General features: G+C 46.0%; 1 protein-coding gene and 1 pseudogene across 1 annotated transcript in view; both read right to left on the bottom strand.

Moving 5' to 3' along the window:
- Nucleotides 1–27,495, bottom strand: part of LOC128412170 (zinc finger protein 772-like) — a 61,904-nt gene that overhangs the window by 5,893 nt on the left and 28,516 nt on the right. The window lies entirely within an intron of this gene.
- Nucleotides 78–26,894, bottom strand: LOC128412187 (zinc finger protein 208-like; annotated as a pseudogene).

The raw sequence follows: 27,495 nt of genomic DNA, 5'->3' as shown, positions 1-27,495 counted from the left end.
CTGTATTCTCTACACCCACACGTCTCAGGATGCTTAGAACATAAAAACACAACATAAAAACACAAAACATATGTTAAAATAGCATTAGATGTCCATAAGAAAAAGGCCTGGTTAAAAAGGTGCGGATTTGCCTGGCTCCTAAAGCTGTATACTGGTTTTTCTGACCTTTGTACGGATTCTTTGATGGGAAGTGAGTTTAGAGTTAACAGTGAAGCTCTTTCCACATTCCACACACTGATAAGGTTTCTCCCCTGTATGAATTATTTGATGGGAAGTGAGTTTGGATCTATTCCTGAAGCTCATTCCACACACTGATAGGGTTTCTCCCCTGTATGAATTTTTTGATGGGAAGTGAGAGAGGAGCTATTCCTGAAGTTCTTTCCACATTCCACACACTGATAGGGTTTCTCCCCTGTATGAATTCTTTGATGGGAAGTGAGATTGTGGCTGTGAGTGAAGCTCTTTCCACATTCCATACACTGATAGGGTTTCTCCCCTGTATGAATTATTTGATGGGAAGTGAGTTTGGAGCTATTCCTGAAGCTCTTTCCACATTCCACACACTGATAGGGTTTCTCCCCTGTATGAATTTTTTGATGGGAAGTGAGAGAGGAGCTATTCCTGAAGTTCTTTCCACATTCCACGCACTGATAGGGTTTCTCCCCTGTATGAATTCTTTGATGAGAAGTGAGAGAGGAGCTATCAGTGAACCTCTTTCCACATTCCACACACTGATAGGGTTTCTCCCCTGTATGAATTCTTTGATGGGAAGTGAGATTGTGGCTGTGAGTGAAGCTCTTTCCACATTCCATACACTGATAGGGTTTCTCCCCTGTATGAATTCTTTGATGGGAAGTGAGATGGGAGTTCCTCCTGAAGCTCTTTCCACATTCCACACACTGATAGGGTTTCTCCCCTGTATGAATTCTTTGATGGGAAGTGAGATGGGAGTTCCTCCTGAAGCTCTTTCCACATTCCACACACTGATGCGGTTTCTCCCCTGTATGAATTCTTTGATGGGAAGTGAGAGAGGAGCTATCAGTGAAGCTCTTTCCACATTCCACACACTGATAGGGTTTCTCCCCTGTATGAATTATTTGATGGGAAGTGAGAGAGGAGCTATGAGTGAAGCTCTTTCCACATTCCACACACTGATAGGGTTTCTCCCCTGTATGAATTATTTGATGGGAAGTGAGAGAGGAGCTCTTACTGAAGCTCTTTCCACATTCCACACACTGATAGGGTTTCTCCCCTGTATGAATTATTTGATGAGAAGTGAGAGAGGAGCTATGAGTGAAGCTCTTTCCACATTCCACACACTGATAGGGTTTCTCCCCTGTATGAATTCTTTGATGGGAGGTGAGAGAGGAGCTATCAGTGAAGCTCTTTCCACATTCAAAGCACTGATATGGTTTCTCCCCCGTATGAATTCTTTGATGGGAGGTGAGAGAGGAGCTATCAGTGAAGCTCTTTCCACATTCCACACACTGATAGGGTTTCTCCCCTGTATGAATTCTTTGATGGGAGGTGAGAGAGGAGCTATAAGTGAAGCTCTTTCCACATTCAAAGCACTGATATGGTTTCTCCCCTGTATGAATTCTTTGATGGGAGGTGAGAGAGGAGCTATGAGTGAAGCTCTTTCCACATTCCACACACTGATATGGTTTCTCCCCTGTATGAATTCTTTGATGGGAAGTGAGAGAGGAGCTATGTGTGAAGCTCTTTCCACATTCCATACACTCATAGGGTTTTTCCCCTGTATGAATTGTTTGATGGAAAGTGAGAGAGGAGCTATGAGTGAAGCTCTTTCCACATTCCACACACTGATAGGGTTTCTCCCCTGTATGAATTCTTTGATGGGAAGTGAGATTGGAGCTCTTCCTGAAGCTCTTTCCACATTCCACACACTGATAGGGTTTCTCCCCTGTATGAATTCTTTGATGGGAAGTGAGATTGGAGCTCTTCCTGAAGCTCTTTCCACATTCCACACACTGATAGGGTTTCTCCCCTGTATGAATTCTTTGATGGGAAATGAGATGGGAGCTCTGACGGAAGCTCTTTCCACATTCCATGCACTGATAGAGTTTCTTTCCAATGAGATTTTGTTGATGGGAAGTGGAATGGGAGCTCTGACTGCAGCTTTTTCCACACTCTAAATTTTTGTGTGGCTTCTCCTCTCTGGGGATTTTGTCGTGTTCACCTTTGTTCTCAATTTCCATTTCATCACAATCTGCAATGGAGACAAAAAGGGATTAGAGCCTCAGGAACAAATGGAGAAGAACTGAAGGGAGTTGGGTGTGTGTTCATTACATGTGTTGTTTGTCATTAATCAACATATTTATTATGAGATTCTGATGTGTCGTTGAATGATACTTTGTTTCATATACACTAGTGGTCAAAATTGCAGAAGCCTTTTGGAGAAAAGTGTATTTCAGAGGTTTGATGGCTCAAAACACTGCTTCTTTTGGAGTACTAATATAAAATTATATATCAATGGAAAGATAATTTTATCAAGAATGCAATTCAACAAAGTTTGTTTAATTATACCGTATTCTATCAAACATTATAGCCAAATAACCAGAAAAATGAAGCACAATTTGCTTACGTTGTAAAACATAATAAAATTATAGAAATAGCACAAAACGTTGACTGGTCACCCAGAAAGCGATGTAAGATTGTACTATTAAGTGAACAAGGCTACAGTTATGAAGAAATTAGAAGAGAGACTGGGGAAAACATAACCAAAGCTGGCATTTCTATATTTTGGAAGAGGTATAAGGAGACTCAATCACTACAAAATCAGACTTGTTAAGGCAGGGAAAGGTGCACAAAGGCAAGTGACGATGGACGAGTGGAGAGACTGTGCCTATATGACGGAAGAAAATCATCTGGTGTATACAAGATGACATGGAGCCATGTAATGTGAAGTTGAGTGCAAGGACTGGTCTAAATGTTAGAGTTCTAAGGAAAAAGCCATTGTTATCTCTCAAACAAAGGTTGAAAAGATGAAACCCATGTTAACTGTACAGTGGAACAATGGGACAGTGTTATTTGGAGGGATGAGACCCAAATCTCCTTGCTTGGTAGTGATGGCATGAAATACGCGAGGAGAAGAATCAGAGAAGATTTACATCCTACTTGCATTACACTGACCATGAAACACCCAGACAGTGTGATGATCTGGGGTTGTATCGCAGCAAAAGGTGTGGGCAGAATTTGTGTCATTAATGGGAATGTAAATGCCCCAAAATACATAAAACGAAATACTTTAGCCCAAACTGAAGTGTTCCGCAGGTCATCTTTTCCCAGATACTGGAGCATTTATATATTTTCAACAGGTTTCAGCTCTATGTCGTGTTGCTGCTGTGTGCAAAAGGTGCATTCAAGATAATGATATTTCACTGCCGGAATGTCCTGGGAATAGCTCAAACTTTAACCCAATCGGAAATCTATGGGGCCGACTAAAGAAACTTATTAATCAAAGGCAACCCAGCAATAAAGCCGAACTAAAAACTTCATGGGAACTTCATGGGAACTGCAGAACTAAAAACTTCATGGGAAGGCGTTGTAAGGCCGTAATTAAGCTAAAGGTTACCAATGGTTACCAAAGGTTTCACGTTTTTTCTTTATGACTGCTGTTCTAATAAATACTCCTTCATAAAAGTCAACGCATTACATTCTTCAAACGTGAGACGACTCTGCCTGTTAATAATTTCAGGTTTATTGCTAAAACAACAAACTTGGACGGAGCTCCTCTACTCATCGTCCTCCCCACAAGATGGAGTTGCCCAGACTGAGCTCCTCCCCCTTCCCCAGCACTGAAGCCCCCACCTTCTCTTCCAGTATCTTTAAATTTGGCAGAGATTGCTTCCTGCATTCCAGGGTCTGACTCACTCCTGTAGCTCTCACACAGCTGCCTGTCACCCTGTCTCCCTTTTTCTTCTCCCCTTTGTTCAGAGCTCAGATGACAGTTCCTCTCCCCCTCCTCTCTGCCTTCCGCTGCTAACTCTCCTCTCCCCAGGCCCGCTTCTTCTCTGGCTGGCAGCACCTGAGCTTCGCTGCCAGTCGTCTCTTTGGTCAACCCAAGACTGACAGGAGCAAAAACAAAAACCTGAAGCTACTCAGCTTTCCTAACAATTCTGAAGCTGACATTTAAGTGTTAGTTTCTGTTTCCCTCACTGAGCAGCAGCTGCGAATCATGGGACTATGTTTCCATTCCACAGTCAAGTTACTGTTGGGTTCCCACGGGAAAGGGAGACTGGATGTGACGTTCACTGGTTTCCTGTTTCTTTGTTCTGTCGTTTCGTTAAGAGTTGCTCTCTGCTTCTCACAGAGACAAGATGTATATTTGTATGCTCTCAGCATAGTTCAGGAATAAAGCTTTTCGCAAAGGAGCACCATACCTGCTTCATCCTTTCGTTTGCGGACTCTGGGATTTTACTCTGCTGGGCTCAAGGCAAGATGAGCCGTATCAGCTCAAGGGCCAGAGCTGAACAATAAAAACTAACATTAAGATGGCCTCTGAAGTTCAGACCAGCCCAATCTGTTGGGATGCGTCCAAGGGAAACGGGGGCATTTGGCAGGCCCCCAGCTGGCTCCAGCACACCGGCCGGTAACCGGGCAAACTCCGGTCCTCGGAACAGCATCAAACAGCGACCCGCAGCTTCAGGACTCTTCAGAAGCTGGAGCACCCTCTAATCAGCAGAGTAATTAACTCTTTGCAACAGAAGGGTGGACAGAGGCATATGTAAAGCATATTTACAAGCTGTTTATTCAGCATAGATCAAGACAAAGAAAAACATGTCTGCTCTCCTTCATGTCTAAGAGCAGGAAGCATGAGGCAAAAGCTATACACAAACGGAAGTTCCCAGCAAGCTGTGCTGGAATGTAAACAGACATGTGACATACAATAGCTCCACACATCTGTTTAGGTGGAACGGAACATCAATATCCTAACACAATCATGGTAGAAAAAGGAATAATTTGAGGAAGATTGTTCAAAGAAAAAACTGTAATTTACTGTTTATTGTGGGGGTGTTAGGTTCGCAGGTGATATAGGGGCCACGGTTGAGCTCCGTCAAAATATATGAGGTTGGTCCCATAGAGGTATGTTTTGAATTTCCAGGCAGCTATAATGTTCCCACAGGGAGCCTTACCAAGAGAGGCCACGATCCCACGATTCTCCTCCATGACGTCCTTATGCAGAGCTCTCTGGTCAGGATCCAGCAACGGCCACTCCTCATCCGTGAAACGAACAGCAATATCTTCAAAGCACACTGGACCCTAAAAGAAAAAGGGAAATGTCCTCCTCTGAGACAGCAGAAATATGATCTACTCCACAATGCTCTGTTGTTTTCTTCCTGTAAATTGCGGTGTTGTTTCAATAGGATTGCTTTGCTGCACATTTTATTTATGGATGCTTATTTTAATCTGCATTTTAATTACGGGTATTCGTTTTTGTGCAAATAAGTTGTACTCCACCTTGTGTTATTCAAGTCATTCTGCCTAGGCAAGCATTCCACTTTCCCCAGTGGAAGGATCCACTTTCTCCTCTCCTCCTGGGCTGTTCTGGGGAGTTCCCTCCCAATGCCCTAGAGCCAAATTCAAGGGATTCATGGAGGAATGGGGAGGAGGAGGAATGGGAGGCAGGCCCCATTTTGCAGCCGATGGGGCTGGTTAGGTGAATCCAGGCCACTATTTGTTCTCATTTGTCCACTGCTTAGAAACTTGCAGGGCAGCAGCTGAAGAAAAAGGGTTTTCTTGTGTGTGTTTCTTGTGGCTGATTAGCTGCTCTTCCTGTGCAAAGGTCAGAGGGGGCAGGGCTTCTGTTGAGGTAGGTGATTAGCTGTGGGAGGAGCTTATCAGAGTTTGCAGTTTGATCCATCTTTTAGATTTAGGGGAGCTAGTCTCAAACGTTTGTTGGGGGAGACCTAGGTTTTTTGGGGGGGATTTATTTGTCCTGTCTTCACGCTTTTTATGATGGAGGACCACTGTAGTCACCCCCAACGACACGTTCTCAAGATGGAGGGTGAGGGAACAGCTGCAGTCGCCTGTGGTTCCTGCGCAATGTTTGCCATCTTGCCAAAGGTTGCAGGCAGCTTTACCTGCAGCAATTGCATGTTGATTGCCCTCTTAAAAGACAAAGTCCAGCAACTGGAGGAACGTGTAGCTACGCTCCAAAGAATTAGAGAGCTGGAGCTCTTCTTGGAAGCAACAGAGCACACCGTCTCCACCAAGGAGGAGACAGGGGACTCCCCTGAGAAGGAGGCTAGTTCACCAACACAGGAGCCAGATATATGGAGAAACGTGACTCAGAGAAGTAGGAGGCCCAGGGTTCGCTCTGATTGTTTAGAAATACGCAATCGCTTTGAGGTCCTTTCCCCTAGCATGGAAGACGAAGAGCAGACTCCATTTGAGGATCTCTCCCTCATTACAGTCGATCAGGTATATGAAGACGAGCAGCAAAGGCAGTCCTCAGGGAATGTCCAGGCGACCTTGGAACGGACAGCTCACGGAAGAACCCCTACCAGACCTAAGAGGAGGCATGTAGTGGTGATAGGGGATTCCCTACTGAGGGGAACAGAAGCAGTGATCTGTGGGCCTGACAAGATGTCTCGGGAAGTGTGCTGTCTCCCCGGGGCTAAGATCCAAGATGTAACTGAACGACTGCAAGGAATCATAAAACCCACTGACAAATACCCCTTCCTCTTGGTTCATGTGGGAACCAATGACACTGCAAGCAATAGCCTCCAGAAGATCAAAAGAGACTACGAGGCTCTGGGCAGGAAATTGAAGCAATTAAATGCACAAATTGTCATCTCATCTGTCCTCCCAGTTGAACGACGTGGCCCAGGGAGAGAGGGGAAAATAGTGGAAGTGAACAACTGGCTTCGCAAATGGTGTAAACAGGAACGGTTTGGATTCTTAGATCACAGAACGCAGTTTCTTGAAGATGGACTTCTGGCAAGCGATGGGCTGCACCTCACAACGGTTGGGAGGAATGTTTTTGCCAAAAATCTCAGAAACCTCATCAGGAGGGCTTTAAACTGACTAATGTGGGGGAGGGAGACAGTGCTCCTGAAGGTAGGAGTCTATCAATTGATGAAGATGATCATCCAAATGTCATAGACCGAATGGAGCAAATAGCACGCAGACCTAGTGGTGGGAGGAAAAAATCCTTAAATAAGAGACACGGGGGAATGATTAATGGACTTCAATGTCTGTACAGTAATGCGCAAAGCATGGGAAATAAACAAGATGAGCTTGAGCTCTTGGTACAGCAAACTAAATATGACATAATAGGAATCACTGAAACCTGGTGGGATAAGTCCCACGACTGGAATGTAATAATGGAGGGATACAATCTATTTCAGAGAAACAGACCAGACAAGAAAGGAGGAGGAGTGGCGTTATATGTCAGGGATGTGTATACCTGTGAAGAGATCCAAGATTTAGAACCTCAAAGCCAAAGTGAGAGCATTTGGGTCAAAATTAAGGGAGAGAAGAATAACAGTGACCTCATTGTGGGAGTTTACTATAGATCCCCAAGCCAAATGGAGGACATAGATGATGCCTTCCTGGAACAGATGGCCAAACATGCAAAAGGAAGGGAGATAGTAGTAACAGGGGACTTCAATTACCCGGATATTTGTTGGATGTCAAACTGAGCCAAGAGCATAAGGTCAAACAGATTCCTCATTGGCCTTGCAGACAACTTCATTGTCCAGAAAGTGGGAGAAGCAACAAGAGGAACAGCCATTTTAGATCTGGTCCTAACCCATGTTGATGACCTGGTCAGTGGGGTAGAAGTGGAAGGATCATTAGGCGTGAGTGATCATGCTCTTCTGAAGTTTACTATACAGCGGAAAGGAGCAGCCAAGCATACTAGGACTCAATTTCTCGACTTTAAGAAAGCCGACTTCATAAAACTTAGGGAAGTGCTGGGTGAGATCCCATGGACAGTAATACTAAAAGGAAAGGGAGTTCATGATGGCTGGGAGTTTGTTAAGAGGGAGATAGTAAAAGCACAACTTCAGGCAATACCAAGGAGACGGAAACATGGAAGGTGCCTAAAGAAGCCAGGGTGGCTATCTAAAGAACTTTTAACTGAGTTAAGATTAAAAAAGGATGTGTACAAAAAATGGAAAAGGGGGGAAACCACCAAAGAGGAATTCAAACAAATAGCCAGCATGTGTAGACACAAAGTCAGAAAAGCTAAAACACAGAATGAACTCAGGCTTGCTAGAGAGGTTAAAAGCAACAAAAAAGGCTTTTATGGGTATATCCGTAGCAAAAGGAAGAACAAAGAAACAGTGGGGTCACTCAGAGGAGAAGATGGTGAAATGCAAACAGGGGACACAGAAAGGGCTGAACTCCTCAATGCCTTCTTTGCCTCAGTCTTCTCCGATAAAGAAAACAATGCCTGACCTGAAGAATTTGGAGCAAAGGATTCAGCAGAGGAAACACAGCCCAGAATAACTAAGGAGATAGTACAAGAATACTTGGCTAGTTTAGATGTATTCAAGTCTCCAGGGCCAGATGAACTGCATCCAAGAGTATTAAAAGTACTGGCAGATGTGATCTCAGAACCGCTGGCAGTCATCTTTGAGAATTCCTGGAGAACAGGCGAAGTCCCGGCAGACTGGAGGAGGGCAAATGTTGTCCCTATTTTCAAAAAGGGGAAAAGAGAGGACCCAAATAATTACCGCCCAGTCAGTCTGACATCAATACCAGGGAAGATTCTGGAGCAGATCATTAAGCAAACAGTCTGTGAGCACCTAGAAAGGAATGCTGTGATCACCAATAGTCAGCATGGATTTCTGAAAAATGAGTCATGTCAGACGAACCTGATCTCGTTTTTTGACAGAATTACAAGCCTGGTAGATGAAGGGAACGCAGTGGATGTAGCCTACCTTGATTTCAGCAAGGCATTTGACAAGGTGCCCCATGATATTCTTGTAAAGAAGCTGGTAAAATGCGGTCTTGACTATGCTACCACTCAGTGGATTTGTAACTGGCTGGCTGACCAAACCCAAAGGGTGCTCATCAATGGTTCCTCTTCATCCTGGAGAAGAGTGACTAGTGGGGTGCCACAGGGTTCTGTCTTGGGCCCGGTCTTATTCAACATCTTTATCAACGACTTGGATGATGGACTCAAGGGCATCCTGATCAAATTTGCAGATGACACCAAACTGGGAGGGGTGGCTAACACCCCAGAGGACAGGATCACACTTCAAAATGACCTTGACAGATTAGAGAACTGGGCCAAAACAAACAAGATGAATTTTAACAGGGAGAAATGTAAAGTATTGCACTTGGGCAAAAAAAATGAGAGGCACAAATACAAGATGGGTGACACCTGGCTTGAGAGCACTACATGTGAAAAGGATCTAGGAGTCTTGGTTGACCACAAACTAGACATGAGCCAACAGTGTGATGCGGCAGCTAAAAAAGCCAATGCAATTCTGGGCTGCATCAATAGGATATAGCATCTAGATCAAGGGAAGTAATAGTGCCACTGTATTCTGCTCTGGTCAGACCTCACTTGGAGTACTGTGTCCAGTTCTGGGCACCACAGTTCAAGAAGGACACTGACAAACTGGAACGTGTCCAGAGGAGGGCAACCAAAATGGTCAAAGGCCTGGAAACGATGCCTTATGAGGAACGGCTAAGGGAGCTGGGCATGTTTAGCCTGGAGAAGAGGAGGTTAAGGGATGATATGATAGCCATGTTCAAATATATAAAAGGATGTCACATAGAGGAGGGAGAAAGGTTGTTTTCTGCTGCTCCAGAGAAGCGGACACGGAGCAATGCATCCAAACTACAAGAAAGAAGATTCCACCTAAACATTAGGAAGAACTTCCTGACAGTAAGAGCTGTTCAACAGTGGAATTTGCTGCCAAGAAGTGTGGTGGAGTCTCCTTCTTTGGAGGTCTTTAAGCAAAGGCTTGACAACCATATGTCAGGAGTGCTCTGATGGTGTTTCCTGCTTGGCAGGGGGTTGGACTCGATGGCCCTTGTGGTCTCTTCCAACTCTATGGTTCTATGATTCTCTGATTCTCTGATTCAATTTTTGCATTCAGTTATCAATCTGGAAATAAAATAAGCCTCTTTTGGATGGGCATCTGTCTTGGATGATCTAGCAGATTCCTGCATTGCAGGGGGTCTCCTGGCTCTGAGAGACAAGCAGGGAGGGTGGCTTCTGGCAGAAGGAGAGGGAGCCACCGGTGGTTCCTCCTTCTCCTGACTCACCTCTGCCTCTCGACCTTCCTCTCCCACTCGCCTCCTTCCTCTTCTGCCTCTGATTCTGCACTGCATTCTGCCACAGAGTCTCCCAGCTCACTAAGCCCTGTTTCCCCTTCAGCTTTTGACACCTCCTCTTCCCAGGCTTCTCCCTCTTCTCCCTCTACCCGCTCATCCTTCCTCCACCTCCACTCCTTCGGCTCTGAGCTGTCTTCCCTTCCTGGTTCCCTGGCTGCTTCCTCCCACCATTCCTCTGTGCCCAACCAGTAAATGACATTGCTCCATCCCTCGGCCTCTGTCCCCACAAGGCAGCCTGACCTGATCTGGTTCCACAGCCGCTGCTTCCCTTCTGCCCCCATGAAAAGGCGGATCAGGAGGTCTTGACGGCATCCTTCTGCCACCTGCAAGAGAAAAAAGGTAAGCAGGACGCCAGGAGTGCCTGCTTCTCTGACAGGTGAAACAGGGCATCTCTAACTGCAGATGGGCCTTTGAGAAAGACTTACCTACTGAGAGTATTTGGAGGTTTGTGCCCATTTCATATGTTGTTGTTTTTTGTGTGCAGAAATACATCTCCCCTCCTCTGGACCCTTGTTCCCAACCATCTATTCCCAAAACAAGATGAAAAGAACCCTCAGATGAGTTGGGAAACCAACAGAATGAGACCAGTGGAGAAAAACCACCTTCCTCCTTACCCAGTGGCCTCTCTCTGGTGTCCAACGGAGGCCTCTCTGCCTCACAGGAATCCAGGTCCAGTTCTGCAAAGAGATCCTTTCCCTGAGAAAGAAACAAGGATTCAAAACAGAGAATGGGGAGAAATACTAGAAAGAGAATGACAAAGACTTGAAGGGTGTGAGATCTCATTCCATGGATGCTTTCCCAGAAAAAGGATGGGCCATCAGCAGACCATTATGGGATGTTCTCTGTCCTGTTTGGAGCCCCTTGGGAGTATCCAGAGGAAAGTCTCTCTCACCTGCTTTCTCTCCTCTGCCTGGCTCAGGAGGAAACCTTCGGCCAGGGCTATCGCCTGGGAACTGGTCTCCGCTCCACAGTCCCTCACCCAGCTCTCCATCTCCAGGGGAAGGACAGCCAGGAACTGCTCCAAGATCACCAGGTCCAGCATCTCAGCCTTCGTGTGCCTTTCTGGCTTCAGCCACTGATGGTCAAGGTGGTAGAGTCGGCTGCAAACCTCTCGGGGTCCTTTGGCCTCCTGGCAGCAGAACTGCCTCAACTGCTGGCTCTGCACCACTGAGCGGAGGGTGTCCTCCTCACCCAGGATCTTGTGCACAGAGTTTTCCCAGAATCCCCCACTGCTTCCAGTTTGGATGGCATGGCCTCTTCCTGCTTCAGGGCCAGCCGAGTCTTGCTCATCCATCTGTGCTCTCAGGAAGCCTCTGAGAGATCGGAAGGAACCCTTTGGTCTTCTGCCAAGTTCTGTCCGTCTAAATGAGAAGCTCTAGCAAATCCAACAAAGCAAATACATTGTTCTGTTACAGAATCTGTAGGACAGGGGGGGAAATGGGCTGGACTTCACCGCATCTCAGACCATGAGCTTTCTTTTTGAAAAGAAAAGGAGGAAGAGGAGAAGAAATAAGTCTCTAGCCTTCTCACAATGCAGAATGTGGAGGCAACTGAAGGGATTTCTGTGAGATTAATCACCTTGGTTTCTGCTGCCTCCCAGTCAATTCATGAAGTCAGAACCGAATGACAAAGGAGTCATTTGTATCTCATGATAAATGGATGCTTGGCTCTAGTGGGGGTCTTCATCCAGGGGTCCTCAGGAGTTTCTCCCCACCCCCACCCCCACTCCCCTGCTTCTGTCTCTTTTTCTTGCACTTGGACTCTCTGTCGCTCTCCAGACAGACTCCTGGGGTGGGGTCCCTTTTTCTTTGCTCTGAGGGCCAGGTATGTATCTGGAAAACCCCAGAGAGCCAAGTGGACGGGGCCAAATACGTCTCACTTGAAATTCAGCCGGGCAATTTATTACTATTATTCTGTTAGACAGCTTAACACACACACAGCCATTGATGCCCAGGTCCCTGGAGGCTCAGTGAGGAGCAGCGCCCATTTCCGGCTGCTTTGCCAGCATCAATCCCTTTGGGAGAGAGAGGATGTGGTCCTGCGATGCCCTGCTCTGGGTGCGAGGGGATGGCTGCAGTGGCCTCCGTGGGGAGCTGCCCTGGGAGACACTGGGAAACTGGTCCCCAATGCAGCAGCCAGACTATGGCCTGGGATCCCTCTCTTTATTCCTGGCCTTTCTCTCCCACCTTTCCTTCCTTCCTTCCTCCCCGTGGTTTTTTTTTGGGTGGGGGGGCTAGTGTCCACCTCCTCCTCCAGCTTAGCAAAACCATTTGCACATGTTTCCTCTGTTGTGCAATGACGCTGAGCGATGTCACACAGAGTTAAAGTCCCAGGGACTCCTTTCTTTAAAGAAGGGAGATTTCGTGGGAGTCAGGGATCCTGTGATCTGCAGGAAGGAGAGCGTGGCAGACCTGGCCCCTCCCTGGCAGGACCCTCTCCTCCCTGACTTGGGGTCCCCCCTCCTGCAGGAGCAGATCAGGCCCCCCAGGCCCCCTCCCCTGCTGCAGCCCTGGGACCCCCCCCCCCTCTCCCCCCTGCACCCTCTGGGGGGAGAGAGAGGAGACTCACCAGATCCCAGGAGGGGGCAGCGAGGCAGCCCTTGCAGGAGAGACCCCAAAGCAAGGAAAGGACTGGGGAGGGAGGGGCCTTGGCTCTGGAGGACCTGCCCCCCCCCCCCCGCTTCCTGTCCTCTCTAGGAAGGCAGCTCACTTCCCTTTAACCCTTGCAAAGCCGAGTCCTCCCTCGCTCAGCCCTCTCTCGCTTTGCAGATCCTCAGATTCTTATTATTTCTTATGGATTTAGGGGGGCAACTGCTCCCCTGGCTACGCCAATGCCCAGATATCCTTTTGGGGGTGAGGCTCTTGGCTGGACTCTGAGCATCTCCCTCCCTTGGCCAGAAACCAGAGGAAGAGCTTGCAGGGAAAAGGGCTTTGCAGGAGGCAAGGAAGCTCCTCCTGGAATTCAGGAGTGGAGAGATAGGAGGGGATCCCAGGGTCATCCAGTCCAACCCCAGCAATGCAGGAATCTCAGCTAAAGCATCCATGGCAGATGGCCGTCCGATCTCTGCTCAGAAACCCCCAAGGAAGGAGAGTTCACCGCCTCCCAAGGGAGACCTTTCCCCTGCCAAAATGAGTAATAATGAGTAATAAATTAAATGAGTAAATGAGTAATAATTTCTTATGCATGCTTTTCATACTAATATACAAAAGTATGCCATTTCCCTTTCCAAAAATGCTTAATTGCTAATTCAAAGGACTGAAAATGGATGGTTGTTGTTATGATGTTTAGGGAAGCTTTGAATATTTGATGGACTATTGTATTTTAATATATTGTTGGAAGACGCCCAGAGTGGCTGGGAAACCCAGCCAGATGGGTGGGGTATAAATTATTATTGTTATTATTATTAGTAGTAGTACTACTACTACTATTACTATTGATCAGGTGAGTGTCCTCCTTTCGAAAGAGGCAGGTGGAATCTCCACGGTTGCTAATAGCATAATGTTGAAAGTGCAGGGAAATATGGGGAGCCCTAGTGCATCTGCTTGGCATGCAGAATGTCCCAGCGTCAACCCCTGACATCTCCTGCCAGGGCTGGACAAAATCCCTGCCTGAAACTCTGGGGAGCTGCTGCCAATCAGTGTAGGTCAGGGGTCCTCAAACTATGTCCCACGGGCCAAATCCAGCCCTCCAGGGTCGTGAATCTGGCCTGCACGGCCATTTCAGAACCCGCCAAGTGTCCGAGGCTGAAAGCATCTCGCCACCTGCTCAGTCAGTCCCTGAGAGGTAAACGCCACTAGTGTTGTGGCAGCTCTACCAATGAAAGGCCAGGGAGTTTCGCCCGGGGACAGGGCAGTGTTGTCTTTTGGCTTGAAGAGGGAAGTTCAGATTGGTGGAGGAAGGCAGACTTGGGTCGATTTGGTTTCGTTACTTAGAGGTTTACTTTAAAGGTGGGAGAAGGAATTTAATCCTATTTCTGTAAGTGGCACAGGGGTCTTTTCACTCATGTGGTTTACATGCTCTGAAAGTTGGGATCCATTTTGTTATTTCAATTTTAAAAGGGTGGAGTGGAACCGGATATTGACCATCTTGTTAGCCTGGGGCATTGGTCAGCAACCTTTTTAAGCCGTGAGTCAGTCCACCGTCCCTCAGACCATGTGGGGGGGGTCAGACTATTTTTTTGGGGGGGGTGAACCAATTCCTATACCCCACAAATAACCCAGACAGAGGTCCTTCTTGGTAGTGGCGCCCGTCCTGTGGAACGCCCTCCCATCAGATGTCAAAGAGATAAATAATTACCTGACATTCAGAAGACATCTTAAGGGAAGTTTTTAATATGTAACGCTGTACTGTTTTTAACACTGATTGGGAGCCGCCCAGAGTGGCTGGGGAAACTCAGCCAGATGGGCGGGGTATAAATAATAATAAATTATTATTATTATTATTATTATTATTATTATTATTATTATTATTATTTTAAATAAAAGGACACATTCTACTCATGTAAAAACATGCTGATTCCCAAATCATCTGCAGGCCAGATTGAGAAGACGATTGGGCCACATCCCGTTCCCAGGCCTTAGTTTGCTTACCCCTGGCCTGGGGAGCCACATTCTGGTTGAAGGAGGCCAGGATTGGCCCCCAAGGCTTGGGATGTCCCTCCTCCCCTGCAGTAGGACTTGGAATCCAGGAGAAAACTCTTGGAATAGCCTTGTCAAGTGCTCAGGGACGGACTCACCTGTCCCCATGTCCTTCTCTTTGCAGATGTGCTACAGTTGCACATCTCTCCCCCAGAGGTGAGTATTGGAGAGAAACAGAGCAGGGACTCAGACTTGCCCTCCTTGCCCCCCACTCTGCACTCTCGGATGTGGAGAAGCCCTCCCTTTGTGAGGAACTGACAGACTGACTTTTCCCTTTCAGCTGCTGGATGAAGATCAGCTGCTGGAGGAAGATCCAGCCTCTCCTGAGCTGCAGAGGGTCAGGGTTACAGAGGCGAGTCACCAGAGGATTGGGGCCGCCCTATGCCTCAGGGCAGATAAAAGCCGGCCAGCCCCAGTCCCAAGTTGCGGGAGCAACATTGTTGGTTGCTAGTTCCTGCCTGAGCTCCTGACCCGCCCAGGCTCCCTGCTTGCAAGCCTGTTCCTGACTTCACCCAACTCCCTGCCCTGCACCCAGCTTCAGCTACTACGGACTGCCTCCACGTTGCACCTTTGACCACGGACCGGACTTGGACCTAGCCTCTCGGGTAACCCACGGGACCAGCACAGTTTGCTCCCACCACACCCGCACTCCCCCTTCGTTGGGGTGCGTTCGGGAGGAACCAGAAGCCATGGCTGACCAGGCGGCTGCACTGGTGGCATTGACTCAGGAAAACCAGGTCTTGACCCACACCGTTCAGCAGCTAAGGAATGCAGTTACAGCACTTCAGCAGCGTTTGGACGCCTTATCAGCTCCTGGTGCCGACGCCCCAGCTTCTGGCAAGTACCCAGTGGCCCTGCCAGAGAAATTCGATGGGTCCCCGGCCAGCTTTCCCATGTTTCTTGCCCAGGCCAAGCTGTATATTCAGGGGCGAGCCCGGAATTTCCCCGATGACCGCACCAAGGTGCACTTCCTGATCAGCTTGCTGAAGGACCGGGCGGCCAAGTGGGCATTACCGCTGCCCTGGCAAGATTCTCCCTTGCTGACAGACTATACAGGGTTTTGCAACCATCTGGAAAACGCGTTCGTCAACCCTCAGAAGGGGAGTCAAGCCAATTGGGCGATTCAGCTGTTGAAACAGGACAATTCCACAGTGGCCGCCTATGCCACAGAATTTGTCCTGGAATGACTCCACCCTTCAGGACCAGTACCTCGAGGGGCTGTAGGATGAGATACTGGACCAGCTGGCCATGATGCATCACCCCGCCACGCTGGACACCCTCATTCAACGGAGCCTGCAGATAGACAATCGGTTGGAGGACCATCACCAGGCTCAGAGCCGCCAGCACTCCCGGCTCCAGTCCTTCCCAGCAGTTCCACGGCCACAGCCAAGTCGCTGGAGGAGCCAATGTAGCTTGGGGCAGTGCGGCCTCGCCTCTCCCCCTCAGAGAAGACTCGGCGTCTGGAGGGGAACCTGTGTCTCTACTGCGGCGGGAGTGGACACTATGCCCAATCTTGTCCTGAGAAAACGCCAGCCACAGGGAAATGGCCAACCCCAGTAGCCGATGGCCCAGGCTACCTGCGGTCCCAAACATCGCATGATGGGCCCTCACCGGTGGAATTGCAACACCTCATAGTTCTGGTGCGTCTATATCCCCCTGGTGGGCCCTGGATTCTCACCCACACTCTGGTAGATTCAGGGGCAACCCACTCCTATATGGACTCTGCCTTCGCCGCCCATCATCAGGTGCCACTCCAGGACAAGCCAGAACCGGTACAGGTGGAGGCAATTGACGGACGGCTCCTGCGCTCGGGGACCGTTACTCAGGAGACTCAGCCCTTGGTCCTGTGTCACCAGCAGCACCGGGAGGTGCACACCTTGGACATTGCCACCATGCCCCAGTTTCCCCTGGTGCTCGGGATGGACTGGCTGGAGTCTCACAATGTTCAGATCGACTGGGTCAATCAGACTGTGCGCTTCCCAAACCCGTATCCCCATGCTCGGTCTGAGATGCTAGTGGCCGCCCCCACGGGGGAAGCTGCGTCAACGCTCCCCGCTGTTTACCAGGACTACCAAGAAGTGTTTGAGGAACAGGGGGCAGATCAGCTGCCGCCTCATTGGTCTTTTGACTGCGGCATAGACCTCCAGCCCAGAGAGACCCTGCCTGTGAGCCGCCTGTACTGTCTTACGGAGCCAGAGCGCTAAGCCTTGTAGGACTTCCGTCGCAAGAACCTGGAGTGCGGGTTCATTTGGCCCTCTACCTCGCCCACCGCCGCTTCAGTACTCTTCATTAAGAAGTGTGATCATTGTCCAATAGTTTTGGAAATAAAACGTGAAATATCGGGAGTGTACAGGTGGAGAATGAATGAATATCTATTCGAAATTGACGAGGTGAACGAAAAGGCTAAAAGTACTCTGAAAAATTATTTTGACTTAAATCTGAATAAAGAAACCCCAATTAATATAGTTTGGGATGCGAGTAAGGCAGTGTTAAGGGGTTTTTTAATACAACAAAACAATTACAGAAGGAAACTTAGAGAACAAAAGAAAGAAGAAATTATTACCCAACTGAGAGACTGTGAGAAAAAATTAACAATAAACTCGGGAGATGAAAGGACTAAACAAATAGTTAAAGTGTTACAATCACAATATTCAGCATTACTAAACCAAGAAGTAGAATGGAGAATTAAATCCATGAAGCAAAAATATTTTGAATCAGCAAATAAAACGGGGAGATTACTGGCGTGGCAATTAAGAAAAAGCAAAAAGCAAAATGTGATTAATAGAATAAAATCGGGAGATATGATAATAGAAGATCCAGATGAAATAAAAAAAAAGTTTCTCCAATTCTATGAAAAGTTGTATGAAAAAGGAGAGGAAGATAATGTAGAAATAGGAAAATACTTGGAAGAGTATAGAGGGGAATATTTAACTGATGAAGAAAGAGCTCAATTAAACAAGAAGATTACAATGGAAGAGATTAATGAGGCTATTAAGAAGATGAAACCCGGAAAAGCACCCGGACCGGATGGACTGTCAGCAAAGTATTATAAGGTTTTAAGGGAATATCTTGCTCCGGTGCTTAGTGAAGTGATTAATGATGTTCTACAAGGAGGGAAGATTCCAGATTCATGGAGAGAGGCACACATCACATTAATACCAAAAGCGGATGCTGAAAAGATGGACGTAAGTAACTACAGGCCGATATCGTTACTTAACTGCGATTACAAAATCTTCGCAGATATTTTGGCGAACAGACTCAGGAAATACTTAACAAAATCTATTCATAAAGATCAAGCGGGATTCCTCCCTAACAGGCAATTAAAAGATAACGTTCGGCATATACTGGACATTATTGAGTACTTGGATCTTAGGACCGACATTCCTGCGGCGATGATTTTTATCGATGCCGAAAAGGCTTTCGATAATGTTTCTTGGAGGTTTTTAATACAATGTATGAAAACAGTAGGAATAGAAGGACCATTTTTGGAAGGTATTAAAGCAATATACTCAAGCCAAAGGGCCAAACTGATAATTAACAATAATCTCACTAATTCTTTTACAATTGCAAAGGGCACGAGACAGGGGTGCCCGTTGTCTCCCCTTTTATTTATTATGGTTTTGGAAATAATCGCAAATAAAATAAGGAAAACACCAAAAATAAGAGGTATAAGAATTGGAGAAAAAGAATATAAATTAAAGGCGAGGACTTCCGGGTTGGCGCCATTGTTTAATGGCGGATTCCCTCCGAGCTCCGGAGGGAATCGGCTCCGTAGCGTCTGGGTCTGGCCGCTGCGGCGAAGCGGAGACCCTTAAAATCACAGGCGTGGATGCCTGTGAACACAGAGACTCGGCGGGCACCATTTGCGCCCCCCCAATCCGCGACGGAGCCTTTTTAAAGGCTTCGGAACGGAGGCAGGGTGAGGCGTGGTGCTGAGAGTACTCCCTCGTCTACGGAGTGAAGCCGCAAGCCATTGACAGAGAGCGCCAACTTCTTCTAAGATCGATTGGACTTTAAAACATCAACCCGTGAGTAATACGGAGATTGGAACCTTAAAAAAAATTTTATTTTGGATCTGGAACGAGCGGGAAGGGGCTAAAAAGGAAGTCCACCCCCCCTCTTTGTAAACAATTTAAAGCAAAGGACCGGGCAGCTAAGGTCGAGAGAATCTGTTTCTTGTTTTTTAATAAAAGATCTTGACTTCACGGTTTTGACATTATAAGAAGATTTACTGGAGGATAAAAAGAATTTTGGGAGCTGAAATTTCACACCCCCCCCTAGACCCGGGAACGTCCTATGAGAAAGCCTGCTGTATTGAAGAGTTTGACAGCTGTCAAGTGAGCTGTCAGTCAGCTAGTTGTCAGCTGGAAAAAGAGAACATTGTTTCTGCTGTTTTTGCTGGTTTATTCGGTATAACTTGTTGAAAATAAGGAGGGCTGATACAAAATAACTGGACTTTTGGTTTTGAGCTGAAAGGAATATTAAGGAACTAAAATCCCCCTAGAGGGGTAATAGGGACACTACATCATAAAAATGGCTGGAGCATGTAAAATTCAAGCAGAATTGGACAGAGCATTTGTTCTCCTGGGAAAGTTACAAGATGAATACAATGCTTTGTCTACAGAGGTTTCACTACTACACTGGACAGTAAACAACAGTTTTGAGCCTGATAAGGACTTGAAACAGGAAACCCATTCAACTGAACAAACAAATGAAACTGAAAGTGTAGATACGATGGAGCAATATGTTGTTTTTGAAGAAAATGAAGGAGGAGCTGGAAGTTTGCAGGAGTCAAAGGAGAGTTGCAATATGAGGCCTGACATGATGATAAAAAAGGACAATAAAAATTGGATGCGGAAAGCCTGGTCTGAATGGGAGTCTGAAAAATGGAGAGATCCCCTTTGGAGGAGATTGGAAGACCTGAGGATTACAAATTTGTTGAAGGTGAAAGTTGGAGCTTTGGGGACATGTGGATTTGAAAGAAATTTGAAACAAGAGTTGGAGTACCCCATAGGCTTTGCTTTTAAGTATGGAGGACTGGCTGGAAGCAACATGGATCCTGTTGGGCCGGAGCCTCTCCGAGACTTGGGGTTTAACATCAAGGACTATCAAAGAGACCGGCAGAAAGGAACTGAGAGAGATATAAGGGCCTTGGACGTGAGATCTCCAGGCTAAATAAATAACATAAAGACTGATGGATATTGGTTGGGGACTGGAACCGGGAAAAGGGTGGGTGGAGGTTGGGAATCCAAAGGGTACATAAGTATAATCCGCTTTGTTTTTGTTTTTTATATTTTGTTAGTTATATGGAAATTGGGAAAATCGTGGAAGGGAAATTTTGGTCGACTTTAGGAAAAAGGTTTAAGAATAATTAATGAGGTATAAGTATTGATGTGTAAGTTTGATAAGGTAAAATTGGTTTTTTTTAAATTAAATGAAAATAAGGCTGCTAAAAATAAATTGAGGAAATGGAAAAAAGAAGTAAAGTAAAACAATAGTATTTTAGAACAAATGTTTAAGTTAAGGTGAAGAAATAAGTTAAGGACTTGCTGAACTGACAATTTAAATTGGAATACAAGAAGGGGAGGTGTGAGGAGGTCTGAGAAATAAGGTTAAGAATAACAAGTATCAGAAACTTTGTGTGTTTTTTCTACTTTTTTGTTTAGTTTTGAATTTTATGTATTTTTGTGTGGTTTTTATTTTGTTTATCTTTTTGTTTTTTTGATTGTTATACGTCTGTTGAAAATACCAATAAATATTTAATAATAATAAAAAAGAATATAAATTAAAGGCTTACGCCGATGATTTGGTATTGTCTTTAGAGGACCCAATAGAAAGTGCCAGTAATGCCCTGGAGTTATTAGAGGAATTCGGTAAATTGTCTGGGTTTAAGTTAAATAAAATAAAAACTAAGATCTTAACAAAAAATTTGGCCGAAGATGTAAAAAACCAGCTAGAACTAAAAACAGGTATTAAAGTGGTGAAAAGGGTAAAATACCTGGGAATATGGATCTCCCCGAAAAATATAAATTTAGTGGAGGATAACTACACTAAGGTCTGGAGAGAAATTAAGAAAGACTTAGATACTTGGAATAGGTTAAAATTGTCCTGGACAGGAAGGATGGCCGCGATTAAGATGAGCATTCTTCCGAGACTACTGTTTTTATTCCAGAATATCCCGGTAATTAGAGGTACGGCATGTTTTAAGAATTGGCAAAGAACTTTAGCTAAATTTATATGGCAAGGGAAAAGGGCAAGAATTAAATTCCAACTCCTCATGGATCTAAGAGAAAGAGGGGGTTTTGCAGTTCCGAACTTAAAACTTTATTATGAGGCTGCTTGTCTTTGTTGGATAAAAGAATGGGCCATTTTAAAAAACACGGATTTGTTGGATCTAGAGGGATTTAACATTAGATTCGGCTGGCATGCTTATTTGTGGCATGATAAAGGAAAGATCCACAGAGGCTTCTCTAATCATATCATTAGAGGCTCGTTATTAGAAGTTTGGAACAGGAACAAAAAGCTGATTGAAAGAGACACCCCTTGGTGGCTTTCACCAATTGATATCTTAACAACAAAAAAGTTAAATCTGGAATGTGAAAGATGGACATACGAAGATCTCCTAGTTAAATCAGAAAGAGGGTGGAAAATTAGACCGTACGAAGAGCTAAAGGATAAATTAACTGGATGGATACAATTTCACCAAATTAATGCGTTATGGTACGATCATAAAAAAATAGGAATGAGTGAAAAAAAGTCCAGGTACCAGGTGGAAATCTTAGAAAGTAATACTAAACTTTTATCCAAAATGTATAACCAACTGTTAGACTGGGATACTAAAGATGAAGAGGTGAAAGGAGTCATGGTCAAATGGGCCAGAGACCTTGGATATAATCTGGAGTTTGACAGATGGGTAAAACTTTGGAAGAAAGGTATGAAGTTCACAGCATGTGCTGCTCTCCGAGAAAACATGGAGAAAATGATGTATCGTTGGTACATCACCCCGGCAAAACTGGGGAAGATGTATAAGACCGGAGACAGCACATGCTGGAAATGTAAAACTAAAGAGGGTAATTTCTTTCACATGTGGTGGACCTGTGACGAAGTGAAAAGATTTTGGGGACAAATTTACGATGAATTAAAAAGAATACTGAAATACACCTTCCCCAAAAAACCTGAAGCGTTCCTTTTAGGTATGATCGGAGAGGAGATCAAAAATGAAGACCAAACATTCTTTCAATATGCAATGGTGGCCGCCAGGATTTTGTTAGCGCAAAACTGGAAAACTTCCAATATCCCCACCATTAGAGAATGGCAAATGAAATTATATGAGTATATAGAATTAGCTAGAATGTCACAAAAAATTAGGCATCAAAAAATCGTTAAGTTTACGAACGACTGGAGTAAATTTGTAAGTTACATTGAAATCAATCTAGGTATTACCAAAATCACAGTGGGCGGAATCTAAAACCTGCGATGTAAAGAGCTGATATAGTACAATCTGCAGATAAGCGATGAGTTTATTTTGCCTAAACTGAGATGGAAGGAAGTCAATTGAGTGATGTTATGTTGGTTTGTTTGTTTTATGTTTATAGGCGTTGTTTGTTGTCGTTGTTTGTTTGTTTGCTTGCTTTTCTTCTTTTTAGTCTTTTTTCTTTTTTGTATTGGTTGATGTCGTTTCCAAAATATCAATAAAAAGATTAGTAAAAAAAAAAAAAAAAGAAGTGTGGGGAGCTTTGTCCCTGCCATGGATAAGATTACCATCCCAGACCGGTATCCCTTGCCCCTTATTGCAGAGTTGCTGGAGCGGGTGCAAGGGGCGCAGATGTTCACCAATCTGCACCTTCGGGGAGCCTACAATTTGATTAGGATCCGAGCCGGGGATGAGTGGAAGACAGCATTTGGGACACGGTATGGGCAGTTCGAATACCTGGTAATGCCTTTCGGGTTGTGCAATGCGCCTGCCGTGTTCCAACGGTACATCAACCACATGTTCCAGGTCTTGCTCTACAAGTACGTGGTGGTGTACTTAGATGACATTTTGATTTACTCCCACAACCCAACTTGCCACGAGGGTCATGTCTGGTCCATGTTGCAGCGCTTGCGGGAGCAACGCCTGTATGCTAAGCTCAGCAAGTGAAAGTTCCACCAGCGGTCGGTGGACTTCCTTGGTCACCAACTCTCCCCCTGATGGGGTGCAGATGGATCCCGGGAAGGTGGCAGCAGTTCAGGAGTGGGTGGCACCCCAGAAGCGCAAGGACCTACAGCGGTTCCTGGGGTTCGCCAACTATTACTGGACCTTCATTGTGGACTATGCTCACCGCGCCACCCCACTGACCCAACTGCTGTGCCCCAAGACACCATTCTCTTGGGACAAGGAGGCAGAGGTGGCGTTTCAGGGGTTGAAAGCCTGTCTCCAGAGGGCGCCGCTTTTACAGCATCCTAATCCCTCTTGTCCCTTCGTGGTGGAGACAGACGCCTCCAGTCCGGCTCTCGGTGCCGTCTTGTCCCAGCAGCACGGACCTGATGCGCTGCTGTTACTCTGCGCCTACTATTCCTGCCAGCTTCTTCTGGCAGAATGTAACTATACCGTGTGGGAGCGGGAACTACTGGCCATCAAGGTGGCCTTTGAGGTCTGGGGCCATCATCTTGAGGGGGCAAGACACCTGGTGGAAGTGAGAATCGACCACCAGAACCTGGAGTACCTCCAGACTGGGTCGACCACTTGGCATTGGAGGAGTTCGCTTACAACAACGCGGTGAACGCCTCCACCGAGCAGACCCTGTTCCAGGCCACTTACGGTTACCATCCGCGTTTGTTCCTGGACGTGCTGCAAGCATCTACTGACAGATTGGCTCCAGGAGCTCCAGTCTCAGCACCAACTATTGATGGAGCAACTGCACCAGGCCAATGATGCGTACAAGGCCCAGGCCGACCGCCGCCACCAAGTGGGACCAGAACTCCACATCGGCGAGCCATGGGGCTATATAAATTCTAATTGGACTCCGTTGGAATTGGGCAAGTGTATCCAGGCTGCAATTAGCTTTTTGGTCCCTTAGGAACAACTGAGCAACTTCCCTAGCGTGCAAAACCAGAGCCTCTAATTAAAAAAAATCCCATAGAAAGGCCAAGGCAAAGACATCTCTCTCAAGAAATGTCCAAACCTGTGCCACTACAAGGTGACATGGTCAATATGAAAGCCAGGGATTCACCAGGGATTGTTGCTGCTGTGATACAATGGAGGTGTGAGACCAGACGAGAGCTAGTTTGACACCTGGGAACACACAAAAAAGGCAGAAACAAAACAAACTGCATTTTTCACTCATTATTTGACCTTCTCGCTAAGTGTAAAGCATAGGCCACTATTGAGAATGTTTCTCCCAAACTGCAAGTATGCCACAAGTAATTTAGAACAAAATGCAACGTGTTATTTTTTTATGTGATATCCTATGTCCAGCTATGTGCACTGCTACACTTGCAAATAGCCTTAAGAGGCCTGACATGCAAGTCTCTTAAGATTTACAAGAAGGCATATACCGTATTTTTTGCCCTATAGGATGCACTTTTTCACCTCCAAAAATGAAGGGGAAATGTGGGTGCGTCCTATGGGGCGAATACAGGGTTGCGCTGAAGCCTGGAGAGTGAGAGGCTCTCGCTCTCCAGGCTTCAGGAAGCTCTGCGCAAACCTCCGGAGCCCGGCGCCTCCAAAGGGTCGCCACGCCGGCCTCCGGAGGGTTGCGCAGAGCTGCCTGCCCTCCCAGGGTCCGCGCAGCTCTGCACGACCCTCCGCGCCGGCCTCTGGAGGGTTGCGCAGAGCTGCCTGCATTAGGAAGCCTCAGTGCGCCCGGGCTTCGCACAGCTGTCCGCAAGCCTGGGGAGACCAGCGCGGCTCCCTAGGCTTGCGGATAGCAGGATCTTCTGGGGGCTGGGGTCAGGGGAAGCTCGAGCTTCCCCCGCGCCAGCCCCGTGCCTGGGGGGGAAATAATTTTTTTTCTTTATTTCCCCCCCCCAAAAAAACTAGATGCGTCCTATAGGACGGTGCGTCCTATGGGGCGAAAAATACGGTAAATGTACCAAGCAAACACATATATTTTATGGGGGGGCAAAGACCCCTAGGAATTTAAGAGTGGCTGTATTCCCTACACCCACAAGTCTCAGAATACTTAGAACATAACATAAAAACACAAAACATCACGTGTTAAAATAGCATTAGATGTCAATAAGAAAAAGGCCTGGTTAAAAAGGTGTGGATTTGCCTGGCTCCTAAAGCTGTATAATGGTTTTTCCGACCTTTATATGGATTCTTTGGTGGGAAGTGAGTTTAGAGCTAACAGTGAAGCTCTTTCCACATTCCACACACTGATAAGGTTTCTCCCCTGTATGAATTATTTGATGGGAAGTGAGTTTGGAGCTATTCCTGAAGCTCTTTCCACATTCCACACACTGATAAGGTTTCTCCCCTGTATGAATTCTTTGATGGGAAGTGAGATTGTGGCTGTGAGTGAAGCTCTTTCCACATTCCACACACTGATAGGGTTTCTCCCCTGTATGAATTCTTTGATGGGAAGTGAGATGGGAGCTCTGACCGAAGCTCTTTCCACATTCCACACACTGATAGGGTTTCTCCCCTGTATGACTTCTTTGATGGGAAGTGAGATGGGAGCTTTGACTGAAGCTCTTTCCACATTCCACACACTGATAGGGTTTCTCCCCTGTATGAATTCTTTGATGGGAAGTGAGATGGGAGCTCTGACCGAAGCTCTTTCCACATTCCACACACTGATAGGGTTTCTCCCCTGTATGACTTCTTTGATGGGAAGTGAGATGGGAGCTTTGACTGAAGCTCTTTCCACATTCCACACACTGATAGGGTTTCTCCCCTGTATGAATTCTTTGATGGGAAGTGAGATGGGAGCTATCAGTGAAGCTCTTTCCACATTCAAAGCACTGATAGGGTTTCTCCCCTGTATGAATTCTTTGATGGGAAGTGAGACTGTGGCTGTGAGTGAAGCTCTTTCCACATTCCACACACTGATAGGGTTTCTCCCCTGTATGAATTCTTTGATGGGAAGTAAGATCGGAGTTTCTAATGAAGCTTTTTCCACATTCCGCACACTGATAGGGTTTCTCCCCTGTATGAATTCTTTGATGGGAAGTGAGAGAGGAGCTATCAGTGAAGCTCTTTCCACATTCTACGCACGGATAGGGTTTCTCCCCTGTATGAATTCTTCGATGGGAAGTGAGAGTGGAGATCTTACTGAAGCTCTTTCCACATTCCACACACTGATAGGGTTTCTCTCCTTTATGAATTCTTTGATGAGAAGTGAGAGAGGAGCTCTGACTGAAGCTCTTTCCACATTCTACGCACGGATAGGGTTTCTCCCCTGTATGAATTCTTTGATGGGAAGTGAGATGGGAGCTATGAGTGAAGCTCTTTCCACATTCCACACACTGATAGGGTTTCTCCACTGTATGAATTCTTTGATGGGAAGTGAGAGAGGAGCTATCAGTGAAGCTCTTTCCACATTCCACACACTGATAGGGTTTCTCCCCTGTATGAATTCTTTGATGGGAAGTGAGAGAGGAGCTATGAGTGAAGCTCTTTCCACATTCCACACACTGATAGGGTTTCTCCCCTATATGAATTCTTTGATGAGAAATGAGATCGGAGCAACATGTGAAGCTCTTTCCACATTCCACACACTGATAGGGTTTCTCTCCTGTATGAATTCTTTGATGGGAAGTGAGAGAGGAGCTATGAGTGAAGCTCTTTTCACATCCCATGCACTGATAGAGTTTCTTTCCAATGAGATTTTGTTGATGGGAAGTGGAATTGGAGCTCTGACTGCAGCTTTCTCCACACTCCAAATTTTTTTGTGGCTTCTCCTCTCTGGGGATTTTTCCGTGGTCACCTTTGTTCTCGATTTCCAATTCATCACAATCCACATTGCTGACAAAAAGGGATTAGAGCCTCAGGAGCAAATGGAGAAGAACTGAAGGGAGTTGCGTGTGTGTTCATTACCTGTGTTGTTTGTTTAATATGAGATTCGGATGAGTTGTTGAATGTTGCTTTGTTTATATAAAGCAGTGGTCAAAATTGTGAAAGACTTTTGGAAAAAAGTGTATTTCAGAGTTTTGATGGCTTATAACACCGCTTCATTTGGAGTAATGTCATAAAATTATATATCAATGGAAAGATAATTCGATCAAAAATGCAATCAAGAATGCAATCCAACAAAGTTTGTTCAATTACCCGTATTCTATCAAACGTTATAGCCAAATAACCTGAAAAAGGAAGGACAACTTGCTTTGGTTGACTTTTGTCAGTGTGTTATGTGATTGCTATCAAGTTTGTTGGTTTTTTGTGTTCTTTCATTTAGTGAGGGTGTAAGACATAATAAAATTATAGAAATGGCACAAGGAGTTGAGTGGTCCCCAGAAAGTGATGTAAGATTGTACTATTAAGTGAGCAAGGCTACAGTTATGAAGAAATTAGAAGAGAGATTGGGGAAAACTTAACCAAAGTTGGCCTTTCTAT

Source organism: Podarcis raffonei, chromosome 4 (genome assembly GCF_027172205.1).
Source record: "Podarcis raffonei isolate rPodRaf1 chromosome 4, rPodRaf1.pri, whole genome shotgun sequence".
Lineage (NCBI taxonomy): Eukaryota > Metazoa > Chordata > Lepidosauria > Squamata > Lacertidae > Podarcis > Podarcis raffonei.
This window is presented reverse-complemented; position numbering and strand designations above follow the sequence as displayed.